This window comes from Danaus plexippus, chromosome 12, assembly GCF_018135715.1.
Source record: "Danaus plexippus chromosome 12, MEX_DaPlex, whole genome shotgun sequence".
Classification (NCBI taxonomy): Eukaryota; Metazoa; Arthropoda; class Insecta; order Lepidoptera; family Nymphalidae; genus Danaus; species Danaus plexippus.
In genome coordinates, this window is record NC_083545.1 from 4992365 (window position 1) to 5007364 (window position 15000).

At 29.9% G+C, this 15000-nt stretch overlaps 1 protein-coding gene across 7 annotated transcripts in view; it reads left to right on the top strand.

Moving 5' to 3' along the window:
• Window positions 1–1230: 1230 nt before the first annotated feature.
• LOC116772273 (potassium voltage-gated channel protein Shab) overlaps window positions 1231–15000 on the top strand; it is a 31342-nt gene continuing 17572 nt past the window's right edge. For 5 of the 7 annotated variants that reach the window (XM_032664392.2, XM_032664389.2, XM_061522138.1 and 2 more), the window contains exon 1: window positions 1232–1512. The gene's annotated coding sequence lies outside the window, so the exon portion shown is untranslated. Of the gene's footprint in view, window positions 1513–15000 lie in introns of all 7 variants that reach the window. The other 2 variants (XM_061522142.1, XM_061522141.1) reach the window with 2 other exon arrangements.

Sequence of the window (15000 nt, forward strand, 5' to 3'; positions counted from 1 at the left end):
CCGGACATGCAGTTGTCGAGATCATCTCCTTGGATGAATGACCTGAATTGCCTAGGGGTCAGCTCGTTTCACTTAATCGAGACTGTACTGGCGATATTGAAATAAAATTTCTTTATATCTTATTAGGAATAAGCTCGCTTTTAGTGAATATATGCTAGGAGTAATATAGTACGAAACGTTCCAACCAACAGAATGATACAAGGGTTGGACAACTGATATTTTCAAAAGTCTCTGTTATCTTTTAAAAAACTAGCGATTAGCTATCCAGCTATTTAACTATAACTATACAGAATTAAAATATACTGCCAAAGACTATAGTGGCATTAAATTTACGATAATTTATAATTGTTTTTGTATTATTATTGTGAGTGATGGTTAGTTATTCTTTTTTTTAGTTTGTTTTTAATTTTAAATATTGTCTTTTTAAAATCCCTCTTATAGAATTATTTAAATTTTTATGCCTCACGCCATGAAGTGCTTATGTATATTAAGTTTTTAAATTGAGGTTGAACAGACAGGGAAAATTCCATTTTTTTTTCTGTAGCTATGCATGTTGAGTTTGCTTTTGAGGTATTAAATTTTTACAATTAATAATTATAATTAATCTGGAATAAGAAACGCAAATTGAATACCACATTGACTTCCTATATAAAAAAAAAAATGTGATGTGTTTTTCATAAAAGTACTGATTTTTTAGAAATAGGGTATACAGTCAAGAGGCTGTTCGTACAAGCAAACAAACTACTTTTGAACCAAAACTTAAGTGGCCATAGTAACCAAAAATCTTTAAAATTCACTATTATAGCTTGTGAATTTAGAAACCTTATTCGATTCATAAAAGTATGTTTAAAGTTCTGAGTTTTGAAAACTTTTGCGTGTTCTTGTTAAAACATATAAGAGAAAGTTTTTGTTGTTGTTAGGAGTAGAGAAATACGGATAATGAACCAACATATATGTTGGTTCATTAATACATCTTAAATCTATTTAATGACTCTCTAGTTCTTAACATACACGTTAAACATGAGATAGCAAGATATGACGACTTTTAACTTTCTCTTCCACGAAATGACGTCATTGACACATAATAAATTACTTAAATATTTAGAGAATCATGTTTGAGAGCGATTAAAGTGTTTTAAAGGGAAGCGTCCTGAAAGGAAGGAAAATTTTGCGTTGCGCAGAATGAGCTTTTGGGCGACTGCGTGCGGGGCGGGCGACAGGCGCGAATAACGCATCGCGCAGTGAGCAACCGGCCGCCTCGCCAGTCTGACCGCGATATGCTCGATTTGACAATAGTGTATCTCTTTGTGCATCGCGTCTAACTACCCGCCCGTCTCTCGCTCGATACCATACCATTTCTAGCTTAGTGATTTTTCTGTGATAGTGAAAGATATTAGTGTAACTAATAATTTACCTAAGGACTTCGAATCTTTTTCTTTGATTAAACACGTGGGATTAGAATCGATAGTGGACGTGTTCACCACTTTGTCTCCTTCAAGGTCATATAAGAAGGTAAACACTGTACCCATTCATTATTAAGTAAGGCAAACTTCACGGCTTGACAAAGCACTTGAAGCTTGCAAATGGAAGCTTGTTCTGTAACTTTTTTTCTTAAGCTAACAAAGCTAACAAGCTTGTATTGAATAACGTAACACAGAATTTTTAAAAACCTTAGAAACGGTTTTTCTGTGCTCAATACACGTTGAATTTCCATCGATTGCTGTAAGTGCATGACAGTTAGTGACCCATTTTCGCAACTAAGACACTCGAAAGCTCAACGTTTGGCAATAGGTATGTGTAACCAATTTGGCTGGTACTCTACTCAGAGATATTTTAAGAAAAACTTCAGGTACTTTGCGAAACAAATGATGCAAATTTTGCGAAAGCTACCAAAATACTTTCTAGGCACATGAAGCGAGACATTATTGTGAAAGTGCACACAGAGCACAAATTTTATTATCTAATGTAGATTAGTAGAATTATCTTATGTCATTAAAATTATATACAATGAGTTTTTCCTGTCTTAGTTTTTGCTTAATTATTAATATGAGTTAGCGATATACACTTAAATATTTCTCCCGGCTTTGTCTAAAGTACTTTTTTTCAGTAAGCTTTTTGTTAGGCCCGCTTTTAATTTGGAATACATTTGCTAGAGGTTAAATACATTTTATTTCTCCCAGCTTATATTCTATTTTCATATCACGCTATACAGCTAGCTTAGTAACAAAATATGATTTCTTAAGATAAGATGCAACGTTATTTATAATTAAAGTACAATCAAATTTATAATTAGGCAACTAAACTATAAAGATCTGTGTCCTACTAGTTATACATATATATTAGTATTTTTTGCAACACTATAAACAAAAAAAAAACTTAGTAAAACTAAGTCAGTTCTTAAGTGTGTCAATTATATTATGCCCCAGGCAGCTTTGACTCACAATGTAAGTAAATAATAGTTCTGCTTCGTGCAAATCGACCGGCTTCCCTTTATTTGAACATTTGTTATAAAGTTTATATAGTCTATTTAGGTAAGCTAGCTGAGTATTTCTTTCATATAATAGTAAAATTTTGATTAAGGTTTTATTTATTTATGTCAATATTCAGATAATTCAATCACATTTGCAAATCGCATTATAAAAATTATATATTTGTTATAGGTAAAGACGAAGAATATTAAGCATGAAGTAGATTTTGTAGTCCAATTATATAATTATTTAACATTTTTTACCTGTTACATAAACAGTAACATTAATACGAGGTCCCGTCGTCGACGGTGATACTGACGGTTTGGACGCTACCATTTTTAATCATAGGATATATCCGTATTGCCTCCAAATTATAAATGGAACGAGTTGGAACTGCTGGTGTGTAATTTGACGTTTGAAATACATACTAAGGGACACTTTATTGATCTTTCGTTGTCGTCCTCACTAGTTAAAGTGGTAGAAGGTACCTACCACATCGTGTTTTGTTACAGAAATCGATTTTTAATTGCCGTGCAATTTGTATCAACATACATACTATTTTCTGTTCTTAAATATATATGCATATAATCCTTACTTTAGCATCATGAAAATAATATACATTTAATAAATATAAATACTTTTACACATTAGTTATATTAAAAATGAAAAAAAAATTAATAAACTATTAATATAAAATATATTTTTATAATACAGATAAATTATATGAATGCCACATGTATTATAAAACCTATCATTTTTTTAAATCAAAGTCAAGAGTCAAAAAACGTTTTATTAGTAGGATACGTCAATAAGTTCTTAAGATATTTGTAGATAAAACAATATTTATAATTTATTAACCAAATAAAGTACGTTTTTTTACGACAATCATAAACACTAACTGGACTAGCTGACTGTATATTATAGATAAGTAAACTACAGCTGTCATAGTTGATGGAACTAGACAGATTAATATGTTTACAACATAATTTCCGAACGAAATGAGGATTGAATTTACATATCAAAGTTAACCTACGAGTTATTTTTGAGCTCTTTTCTCTGACAGATGTTTCAAAACTGTTTTTTAATATATGTTATAATATTGAGATTACTCAGTAATACTTGCGTGATAGATTTTTAAATTTATATTACTTCAGATATTTTTTATAATCAAGGATTTGAGTATTATTATTTTTAAATACAATTTTGGAAAATATTAAATGACCGTTAAGCTGAAGTGAATTTTATATAAAAAATCAATTCATTTATATGTCAGTACTTATAGGTAATCGATAGTTTTATATCATATTTTTGTAGCAGACTTTTACTTGCTCTACATATATGAAGATATGAATAATTTTTATTTTATTATTTACAGTAACAAGTAATTCATAACCTGTGTATATGTATAAATGAATTTCTAAGGTTATATTAGGTGTGAACCGTGGAGAGTATTTTCCTATAAGACTAGATACTTTTTGCTATAAAATAATCATAATTATTTTGTTTTCTTTTTTTTAAAGTTTCAACCTTTACACAATCCTTTTATGTAATTGAAATTGTGAAACTGCGCATTACATAGTAAATTGGCTTACATAATTACTGTTGTACGTCGTGAGTACTTGGTGTTAACATTAAATTGATTGAATTCCATACATTATAATATTCTCATTTACCTATAGAATTACTGTCAGCTGCGCTGTTTTAGTTACAACTCCAACGTGGTAACTATCGTTTCTATGACCTTACACATGTATATCGTTTTATTAATACTATTTTTTTTTATTCCATTTTCAAATCATAAAATATTTTGCAGTTTTTTTTTAAAATAATTAAATGAAGTAAAAACTATGTTCTAAAAATGAAATCAAATTATCAATTGAAAATCACTTCCGCTCTATAAATGTAAATGCAACTATTTTATTAAAATATTTTTGAAATAATCCTTTATTATATACTATTATATTACTTATGAAATAAAACCTTATAATTCCTTAGTCAAAATGATATAAATCTACCATATTGTATATTGATGTAACTAAGGAAGGAATGGCTCCGTAAAAGGTATCACAGATTTTTTCGAAACAATTACTGGTTATATTTGTTTTGACTAAAACATAGAAATAGTCATGGAAATGTTATAGAAGTTATAAGTAATATAATGGAACGTTAGTAATTCATATTAATTATGATGTTTCTTAAACATTTCTAAGGGAATTCGTGTAAGTATGTCTTAATTTTAGCTGTAAGTAGGCTCCATCAAAGCAGTAACGATCGTGTACGCAGGAATGGTCCAATCTCGTTAGCATTCCACGAGCGACCTGCCAACTCCGGGCTGTTTACAGATTATCATCAAGGCTAGATTTTAATCAGTCTTTAATTCCTCGTTTTATTTTAGATGATAATTCCACCGACGCTTGTAATCTTTAATTGGGAAAGTGACAAAACCATGCAAGATTCTTATAATGTCTTTGAAAGGAAATGTTTTAGTAATTTATCAACTTTTTTATTAAATTAAAACAGATATGTATAGCAACATAGTAAACGGAAATGGCAGTCTGAGATAGAAAAAAACTGTCGTGAAAATTTAAAAAGCTCGACCGACATTTTCTCTTTATAAATCATATTAGCCTGAAAAACTTAGAGTTACTTCGAAAGTAATAGAATTTGGAAGATTCGATTCGAGAAAAAAAATAAAATATTATTAACCTTTGGTAAAGACGTCTTAAAATAGACCAAAAAAGGTTCTATATTTCGTGTTCCCCGTTTTAGGGTAAGTTTAATTGTAATTGTATTTTTGTAGATTTATCGATCAATAACCTAATTAAAATAACGAAGTTACATGACATTTATGAAATAACATCCTATACATTAATATATTTCCGACATTTTTATAAGAGTTAATGAAATCCAACATGTTTTTTTTTTAAATTTAAATTTCGAATCTTCAGTTTTTGTTTATATGAAGACGGAAGACTATTGTAAGGCTTTCGTTTATAAGGAAAATAATTCTTACTTAAAAATCTTTATCAATTTAAAGCTATCGTTTTAGTAAATCGTAAAAATTTACAACTTTCTTCAGGTAATATTTAAAACAGTATTTAATAACTATCAATTATTACGAAAAATTATGAGGTAATAGGTTAAAATCCGACCCTAAACTTACGAAGATGTAAGGACGTCGCGAGACAGACTAACATATATATATTGACGTGATATTTGCATTTTAACTTATAATTAATAGAGTTGCAATGCTTCTTCAACGTTTTTGTTAATAATACGACCTATGTAACTGCAATGCGATTTTTAATTTTATGATCAATTTCCTGTCCTCTGACGCTAATATATTTAAAATATTTATTACGCATTTTTTTTAGCAGTTTACTGCGACTACAGAAAAGTTATAAACATATTATTTCATTATTTTAAATATTCCTAGTCCTATAGTCCTAGTATATAAGACGAAACGAAACTATTTAATTCAAACAACATATGAGAACGTTTTTTATAAGCGCCAAGTCGGAATAACTTAATGTATTATGTACTTATCGAGCCATCGAGCAATGACGCAGATGAGATAACTTTAACATTAAAAACATCGTTAGACACCTGATAACATGGAATTGGTGTGGCAAATAGTTATCACTTCTTATCAGACTATTAAACAGATAATAGAACAATCTCAGTTTAGAGAGAGAATAATCGGTTCAGCGAATCTATTTGAAACTTGCTCTTTTCATAATCTGTCATATGTCAAAGTTGCCGCCTTAACTGCTGTCAGAGAGACTGACAGATTTTTATATGTAATACAATATGATTTCAGGTATATTGAATATAGAAAAGTTTAAGATAAGGCCCATGTAATATTTCAACAGCACAGCAAAGAGAAATGTTTCGTAAAATGAAGTAGTTCTGTACTCGGGATTATTGGCTACATTACATAACTATTCAGAGATAGTATCGGAAATTTCTGCCAAAAAATAAATATGTTTTGTATGTTACAGCCCTGACCTATTTATGAAAGTCAAGACGGATTATTATCTAAAGTGCAGAAAGTGCCAGAATATACATAACGTAGCTGTTACAGAGGGAATAGTTATATATGTAATATGAGGAAGAAATAACCAGTTTTTAATTAAAATAAGCTCTGTGTTAATTGACTAAGTAGCAGTGAAAATTAACCTTAATTTTAAGGCGTACTTTTACTGAATGAATTTTTATAATTAGGGTACTGTTGTAGCCGTAAAATAGATGTGAAACCGATTTAATTCAAAGGGATCTGACCTTCGAATTTCGGACGTTTTAATATACACTAATACTTGAATATTATCGAATTAATTGATTAACAAGAGACGAACTTTACGATATAGTGTCAATGTAAAGTATATACCTTTATACTTCAATTTTATAATACCTATTGTATATTCTTACATGCACTATTGTTCACATGGCCTTTATTAAGAAACAAAACTATAAATGAGTGAACTTCACTTACTACTTAGTCGACACATCACGATACTAATTTAAACGTTTTATTCATACACGAATGCAGTTCATCATCAGATGAACTTAACATGATTTGAATTTAGAAATTCTGTAGATTACATTGAAAAACTGTTTCACCAAATAAGCAACATTTGAAATATCTTCACAATAATTGAAAAATGTTATCACTGACTCACCCCAAAACGATAAAATCCATTTTTATTACACCGGGAGCGGCCCCGAGTGAAATTTCGACTACAACCTTACATTTACATTACATCACAAATTGAAAAAAAAAGATTGAGTGTATGAAAATCATAGATAATGAATTCACAAAGTTTTTTTAGATATTTTTATTTCATGTAACACAGTTGATTCATCAAAGCAATAAACAAGTGGACGCATCATTCACAAATAATGTCTTTATATGCACCACATTTTTGGTGAACGTTGTGCGCCCCAGTTCAGCAAGTTGGCATCAGAGGCTGGCAGTCCAACAGGCGCCCACGTCGACTCCCGCATAATTCTGCAACGTCACCTGTTCTGCGCTACAGAGGTGATGCACTTCTAACTAATGCGTGTCACAGCGGTGACTATCGCGACACTTATAACAGCAGATATATTTATCTGGCTCGTACATCCACGAAATCATTACTAGCAACATTAATATAACACATGCTAAAAATAAACCATTACATTTAATAAAGATTGATTTGATTGTGTCATATGTCTGAAACAAACAGGTTCGGTCCCAACAAATGTTATTTCCGTGTAAGGACAACAAAGGAATATAAACTGGGTATGCCAAAAGTAACGCATGTTTGTCATGCCGCTATATTTCCTGAGTGAGGATTATAATGTTTCCGTAAATAAATCATATGGAGCTTTTGATTATATTGTTTTTGGTATAATCTGAGGTGTAATATTTAATAATAGAAATTGATTACTGAACTCTAAAGCAATTTAATGAGATACTTTAACGAACAATTCCATTTGCAATTATTTGGCTGGTCGCCAGTGGGTTACTTCCGAGGGACTTTGTTTGCTATCGTGTGATCCGTGAGGGCTAAATATTTTCGGCTTGCTGTTGTCCTTGTAATGTTTTTCATCTATTCAGTAAATGCCCTATTTTAGTTACGGCCTTGGTTCTTGTTATTTACTTTCTCGTATAGATCATTAGTCTACATTCAGCGGAAATAATACGAGGCTCTGTCAATTAATTGTAGCAATGTATCCTTGTTTATATCTTGTTAAAGATAAGCCATATGTAGTTTGTATTTTATTGTATTGATTACTTATATTTCGAGTGATTATTTTATCGGAAACATTATATTAAAACGCTATGCTTTGGTTCTGGGTATACATATATTTTGGACTATAAGGTTAGTAATTACTTTTCCTTATTATACTCATTATCATATTTATTTTTTGTTACACCAAAAGAGTCTCAGGTACGTTCGGATAATATCTTTTAATCCACTTAAGTAAATTGCTTTATGCTACAATATTATCGCCTCGCGGCAGACGGTAATTAGGCAACGTGAAAAAAAAATTGATCTTTGAGAATATTATTTCTCCTGAGTTTAGTATAAAGTAATAAATATAAAAGTTTTCTTGAAATATAACAGTCTATATAAAGCTTTATCTGGATGAAACTCAATTTAAAGATAAATTTATTGTTTTATATCAAATTGTCCTAAATTTTAACCCAAATAATTATGTTCACAAATCACGAGCGTAGTACGTACGTTCGTTTATCTGCGATATTGTTTGTGTTTTCAGAAGCTATATTTACAATGACTTGATGTGAATTTCTTTCGTTTAAAGTGGTCGCATTTATTGACTGTGAGACTACTGATTCGATGTTTAAATTTGGAATCCAAAATGTAGGGGCAGTAAGTATCGATGATTAAAAATAATATTTTAGAATAACGTTCATTCGTTCTTTTGGCATTTAAATAAAACAAATGAATAATTAATTTCATTTATTTCATTCTTCATATATTTTGTATTCGCTTTTTATAATATAATTGTTTGATCAACGTGTTGTAGATTATATTTAAGCTAAAACTCCATTTTGACTGTTGCATCATTTAAGTTTTTTTGTCTATGAGCCGAGATCTCTTAGAATTAAATGGATTTACCGTGCGGGTGCCGGGTCTCTTGCGTTGCAGGGAGAGGAGCCTCAACAGAGCCCGGGATTTAAGACCCAGGTGTAGGTCTGACGGTCACCTATCTAAAGCACGTTAAACGCCACCTCCACCGTCAAAACTCCCCTCTCTCTATCTAACCAAATTTAAAAGGAACCTATTAGGATAAGGTTTCGAATAAAAATTGAGTAAGTTTTAACCAAGTTTTACCTTAAAAGAAAATTATTTTTTTAATAATTTAATTACTAAATTGAAAATACGAAAGCAAGTGAGTGAGATTTATGCAGGTTTAGGTATACCTTATGACGTTTTTGTCAGGTCCTCCAACAGTAAATCAATGTACAATCTTTCTCTTTTAAGTATTCGAATTTATTAAACTTAATTTAGTCTTAAACAATTTATTCTGATACTTAATAATGAGGACCTACGGGTGCCATATTAAGCAAGCAGTTACTTCACATTATACTTACCCAAAGTTTGCATCTCCACAATATACAGAACCTTAATAGTATTTCATTCATAAATCTTCACACGTTACAGTATTAACGTAGGTTATTGAATGAGAAAAGGGAAAAGCTTCGTACTTAATGTGACGATGAAAAACTTGTAGTAATAATGGAGACTTAGTTACGCGGTTTTGTCCATAGCTAATCAAACTAACTTCTATGTCCTTAGAATTTATTTTCATTAACAACGAATAGTTGAACACTATTTAAATTGTCTGGTGTATATCAAGAGTGAAATTAATATAACTTATGATATAAATGTTTCCAAAAAAAAGTATAGAAAAATCTCTTATTTTAATCTCTTTTTAGTTATAAAGAGAATGTCGTGAAAAAAGTTAGTATTAACTTAGCATATCGATCTAATTGGAGGAAAGGCGATTGGATTCGAAACGATAAAGCATTTTACAACACAAAGCTATACCGGACAAACAACCGTTATGTTCCTTAAATACGGGATAATTATCATGGTATAACAATAAATGTTGCTAATTTGAGTTAGTAGTGTACACGGCGGGAAAAGCGGTAAATCCTCATTAATGAGCCACATCCGTCCGATACATTCGAGTAAATTTTTAGTTATTTTGCTCTAACAAAATAAACATAACAGAAATTATAACATTTAAATGTAACTAATATTTTGTCCGATTACTGCTTGTATTTTTTTATTTTTAAAAACTACGTATTCCCGACGTTTCGGTTAATTTACTCTAATATAATAAAATACTCACAGTAATCCGAAAAATATTAGTCTTATTTAAATGAATACTAGCGAAAGTCTCACATCTCATCAGATATTAAAACAGTCGAAAAAAAGATCACAAACATTTTAATTTTGCAATCATATCATATTACTATACATCTTTATCAATGACAGACGTCAAAATTAAAGTATTTATATCGCACGTAACAACGATTATAGTGATCATAAAACTATAAGGAAACAGCGTTACAGTTAGCTGAGAGTTTGATTGAATCATTTATTTTTAGACGACAAAGTTATGACAAGCATCGTGTTTTTAAAACCGACGCCAGATGAGACGTCGTCCAACAATCCGAACAACAATTTATAGGTCAGAAAACGTATTTAAATATATTTTAATTAAATAAACAATCATATTTCAGAGCACTCCGGCCTTCTGGAAATATATATGATTGTCAAGGTTATTTTCCTACGTCCGATACGTAAGATGAATTCATTTTGAGTGATGCTATCATTCTTTTTGGTACTTATATAAAAATTGTGAAAGCTTTCCGAGCTTATTGCTGTATGATTTGATAGCATATTGATGTAAACCCACAGACGTACAACGCTTGAGCTGCTAAAATAGTTTCTTAGAAATATTTGATAATCTACAAAAGATTTGACATACGTGTATTGATGCGGAAGACTGAAATGAAGTTTAATAGCCTTATGATTAGCGTATTGATTACCATTTAGTTGTAATGTTATATTTTAATAAAGAAATGAAGGAAGAAAGAGTACATTTCGGATAATAAATTACATAGCAACATGCGAGATGTTTCGTTTGCCGTTGAAAGTAGAGTTTGACCTGAAAAATGTGCTGTAGTTCTCCTTGTACTGCTACGGGATGTGTATGTATGTCTTTACAATCTATTATACAATCATATTATTTTTTTAAGGTTAAGGCTTAAGATTTGTCATATTAATGAGTTAATTCGAAATTTTGATAGCTTAGCATTGATTGATGTGATTTAATAATAACAATAACGTAACATAAATTTCTAATAATCTTCATAAAATTTAAAAAAAGGCCATGCACGAATGGCGTTGTATTATATTAAAGGTTAAAAGGAATAAAATTTTAGAGGCAACCACAGAGACTTCTATAATTCAATTGCGTTTTGATAACTTGCAAAATGTAACCCAAGTTCTAAGGCTACGAATTGTCCCCGATGCAAACAACAGTGATGGGAGTGAAAAATGCTATGCTCCACTTAAGCTAGAGAGGAGAAGTTGAGGGTACTTAAAGAGCATTAAATGTTCTTCGTGTTCTTTGAAGGACACCCCACTTTATTCGTAACAAGGAAGGAGTATGTTTCAAAATCAAAGCTGGACAACATTAGATTAGATAGATCTTATAATCCAACTCTTAACTTATATTTTACGTGATATTTAAGAGCTATTTCATGCTTGTAATTTAGCATTAAATCATATCGTTTTACGAGTAAACGGAAGAGTGAATAACTCAATGGAACAGTTCCCTGTAGCGACACCGATTTAAGATTAGCTACGAGTCATGTCTGTGTATACTTATACCAAATTCAGCTTCATCTAATACAGTTGGGTTAATCTCTTTATATTAGAGAATTATTAAATGCATTTGTATATATATATATATATGTTCAAAATTATCGTATATTTTCTATATATATTAAGTTATTTAAACTCTTTTTAGATTTGTTATTTATTCATTTGAAGGTTGTCTAAAAGATAAAATTATCAGTTCCGTATAGGTACTTAGTGTTGTTGAGCTTGGAACCACATAAACAAATAAAAAATATATTTAATTTTTCTAAAAACTTACAAAAATGTATATCAATATAAATATAATATTTATATGGAGTAAATAATGCATTATATAATTTTTATTCTATTTATTTTTATGTACAGAGAATCTGATATGTTTAAAATTATGATTAAAAAGTTTGTTAGTGTCAAGTAAATAAAGAAAATGTTAGAACATATAATGTTGTTTGCCTTTATAATGATAAATTAGAAAAATATGCTTTTATAGCTTGCTAGGACATTGTAGGAGAACTGTATATAGGTCATTGAGGGTTATTGATTAGAGGCGGCAACGAGACCCAGTGTCTATTTTGGATTCACCCCATTTTTCGTTCTTGTCTTTTCTTTGGTGTATAGATGTCCTTATATCTAGAATTTGTATGTACAATAAATAAAATTATGATTATTTTTCTTTTTCAGTATACAAGCGCTCGCAATAATGTATGTTAGATTTTTATATAAAATTTTTATAAATTATTTTAAGGCGATAATAATGATATCAACATACTTTAACCTGAAATTTAGAAGGTTTTAATTAAATGTGACAGTTTCCGGATCATTTTTAAAATTATGCCCATTAAAAAAACCACCCGCTGTAGATAAAAAATTTATGTGTAGAAGGCGAGGTATGTAAGGTTACAAGAACTCGTAATAAGAGATTAACTTCCTATAACGACAAAAAACATTGTAGCAAATGATCCTTTGTTGTTACATTGGAAATAATTACATGAAGGTAATTTCATGTAGTGTATGTGTTTTGATATTTCTAAAGACTTAGACTTAGACTTAGACTTAGACTTAGACTTAGACTTAGACTTAGACTAAGACTAAGACTAAGACTTAGACTGTGGTGTGCCTAATCCAAGTTTACTTTGTCAAACTACCTAGGAAGCTTTGGTGGTTTCTAATGCAGTAAACTACATCAATACTGTAATGTGTGAAGATTTGTGAATGAAAAACAGTTAACGCTCCGGAAGTAGCTTGACGATGTAAACTAGGAGTAAGCGTATTAGTCCAGGAGGCCCATATTTCTGGTTACTTAACTATTTAACACATGACAGATAAAATATGTAACTTATTTAAATAAATTTAGTACATGCAAATGATTATGGAATCTAAATATTTTAAGCTGAATATTACCGCTGTTAAATGCTATATATATTAATTATAATAATTAAATGTTTTAATAATTAGATACATTATGTAACATATAACACTGAACGTTCTTGTGAGTTATACGTGAGGTAGTTTATTTAAGTAATGTTTTATCATTTATGTATTTGGTTTGATGAAATAAATGTGTGCGACATGACAAAATATTTAAATATAAAAAAAATTTTTACCTATGAATATTAAAATTTTTTCAATGATTTGAAATCTCATAATATTATATAATTTGTGATTTATAGCGATATACTGAATTTCATATTATAACGTCAATGGTACCGTCTATATTCCAAAACTTAACCAATTTTCCAAAAATCACCACGCCCTACTTCCACACTTTGATGTGAGAATTCGATCTAATGAAGTATTTAATCACAGACAGTTATTGTTGTTATGTTTTAAAGTAAATAAAATTACATAAAATGATTCTATCCTCGTTTGACGGTTGCTGGTCATCACTCAGAACTCAAACTAACCAAAGTCCTATTTGATGTTTTGTTTTATTCGCAAAAAATAAAAATATCTATTTATTAATTAGAATACTATGTTCGATGTCGCACCGGCTGCTGGCCGATGTGTCATAAAATAACAGAATTGATCGTAAATTAGACCGTTATTCATTATTGACAGTCATTAAATTAGACACTTTATAGGTCGCGCTCAGTCAAACACGTCGGTATCATGCAACCCTTGTCTTCACTATAGTTATATATACATACAAAGCATGCATGAAAAGATGGATGTATCTTAAAATATCATTTTGATAATGAATTGTATGGCAATCAAGATGTTTATTGAAAAGAAGGTTAAAAATATTTATAGGATGCCACCGCGAATTAGATTCTAATTTATAACCGGATGTATAAAACCGATTTAGATTTTAAGATCAAAATTTATTTACTCGATTTTAAAAGATTTTTATTTGAAAATTACGAAAACCGCAAACTCTAGCTAATGCCAAAACATCGATACCAACATACGTTATACATACACTTATGTATGTAGAGTTATAAATTTAGAGATCTTTATCTTGACATTTCAAGAAAATATCCTGTGTGTTTTTTTCAAACTTTGACAGGATTGTGTTTGGAAACAACATAAAATAAGGAGATTTTTAATTTCTGGAATCAAAACGAGCCTAAATTAATGTCTTCATTCTTCAGACTCAGCTTACAATAATAATTTGAGACTACTCATTCATTCAGATCATAATATTTGTGAAGTTCCTCAACTGTACTTTGAAATATGTTGTTATGAAGGAAATTCTGAAGCACAATTTTCTGTATCGTTAGTTCTATCTCGAGAACAATTTGATGAGTTACTATTAGGTCGTCGGAGATAAAGACGACTATGATAAAACGAAAGGGAGTTTTTAAACCTTTAAAGAAGCCTGTCCAAATGCAAAATAATCAAAGCACAGATATGTACTTCGTATATCAATTTTTGTACAAAGATTTTTACGTAATACGTCATAAAATGATATTTCCACTCATTACTTCGAAAGAAATATGAGCTTTAATGTTCTAGAATTCATGATTGTATTTGAAATGTTAAAAACGATAATAAATAATATTTTTATCATTTCATATTGCTGAAGTAAAAATTTATGCTTTCGAATTTAATTCAGTGCGCTACTTTTACTCTTTAAAACCAATACGGTTCATTGAACTGTGACGTAATCAGTCGCGAAAAATTAAAGC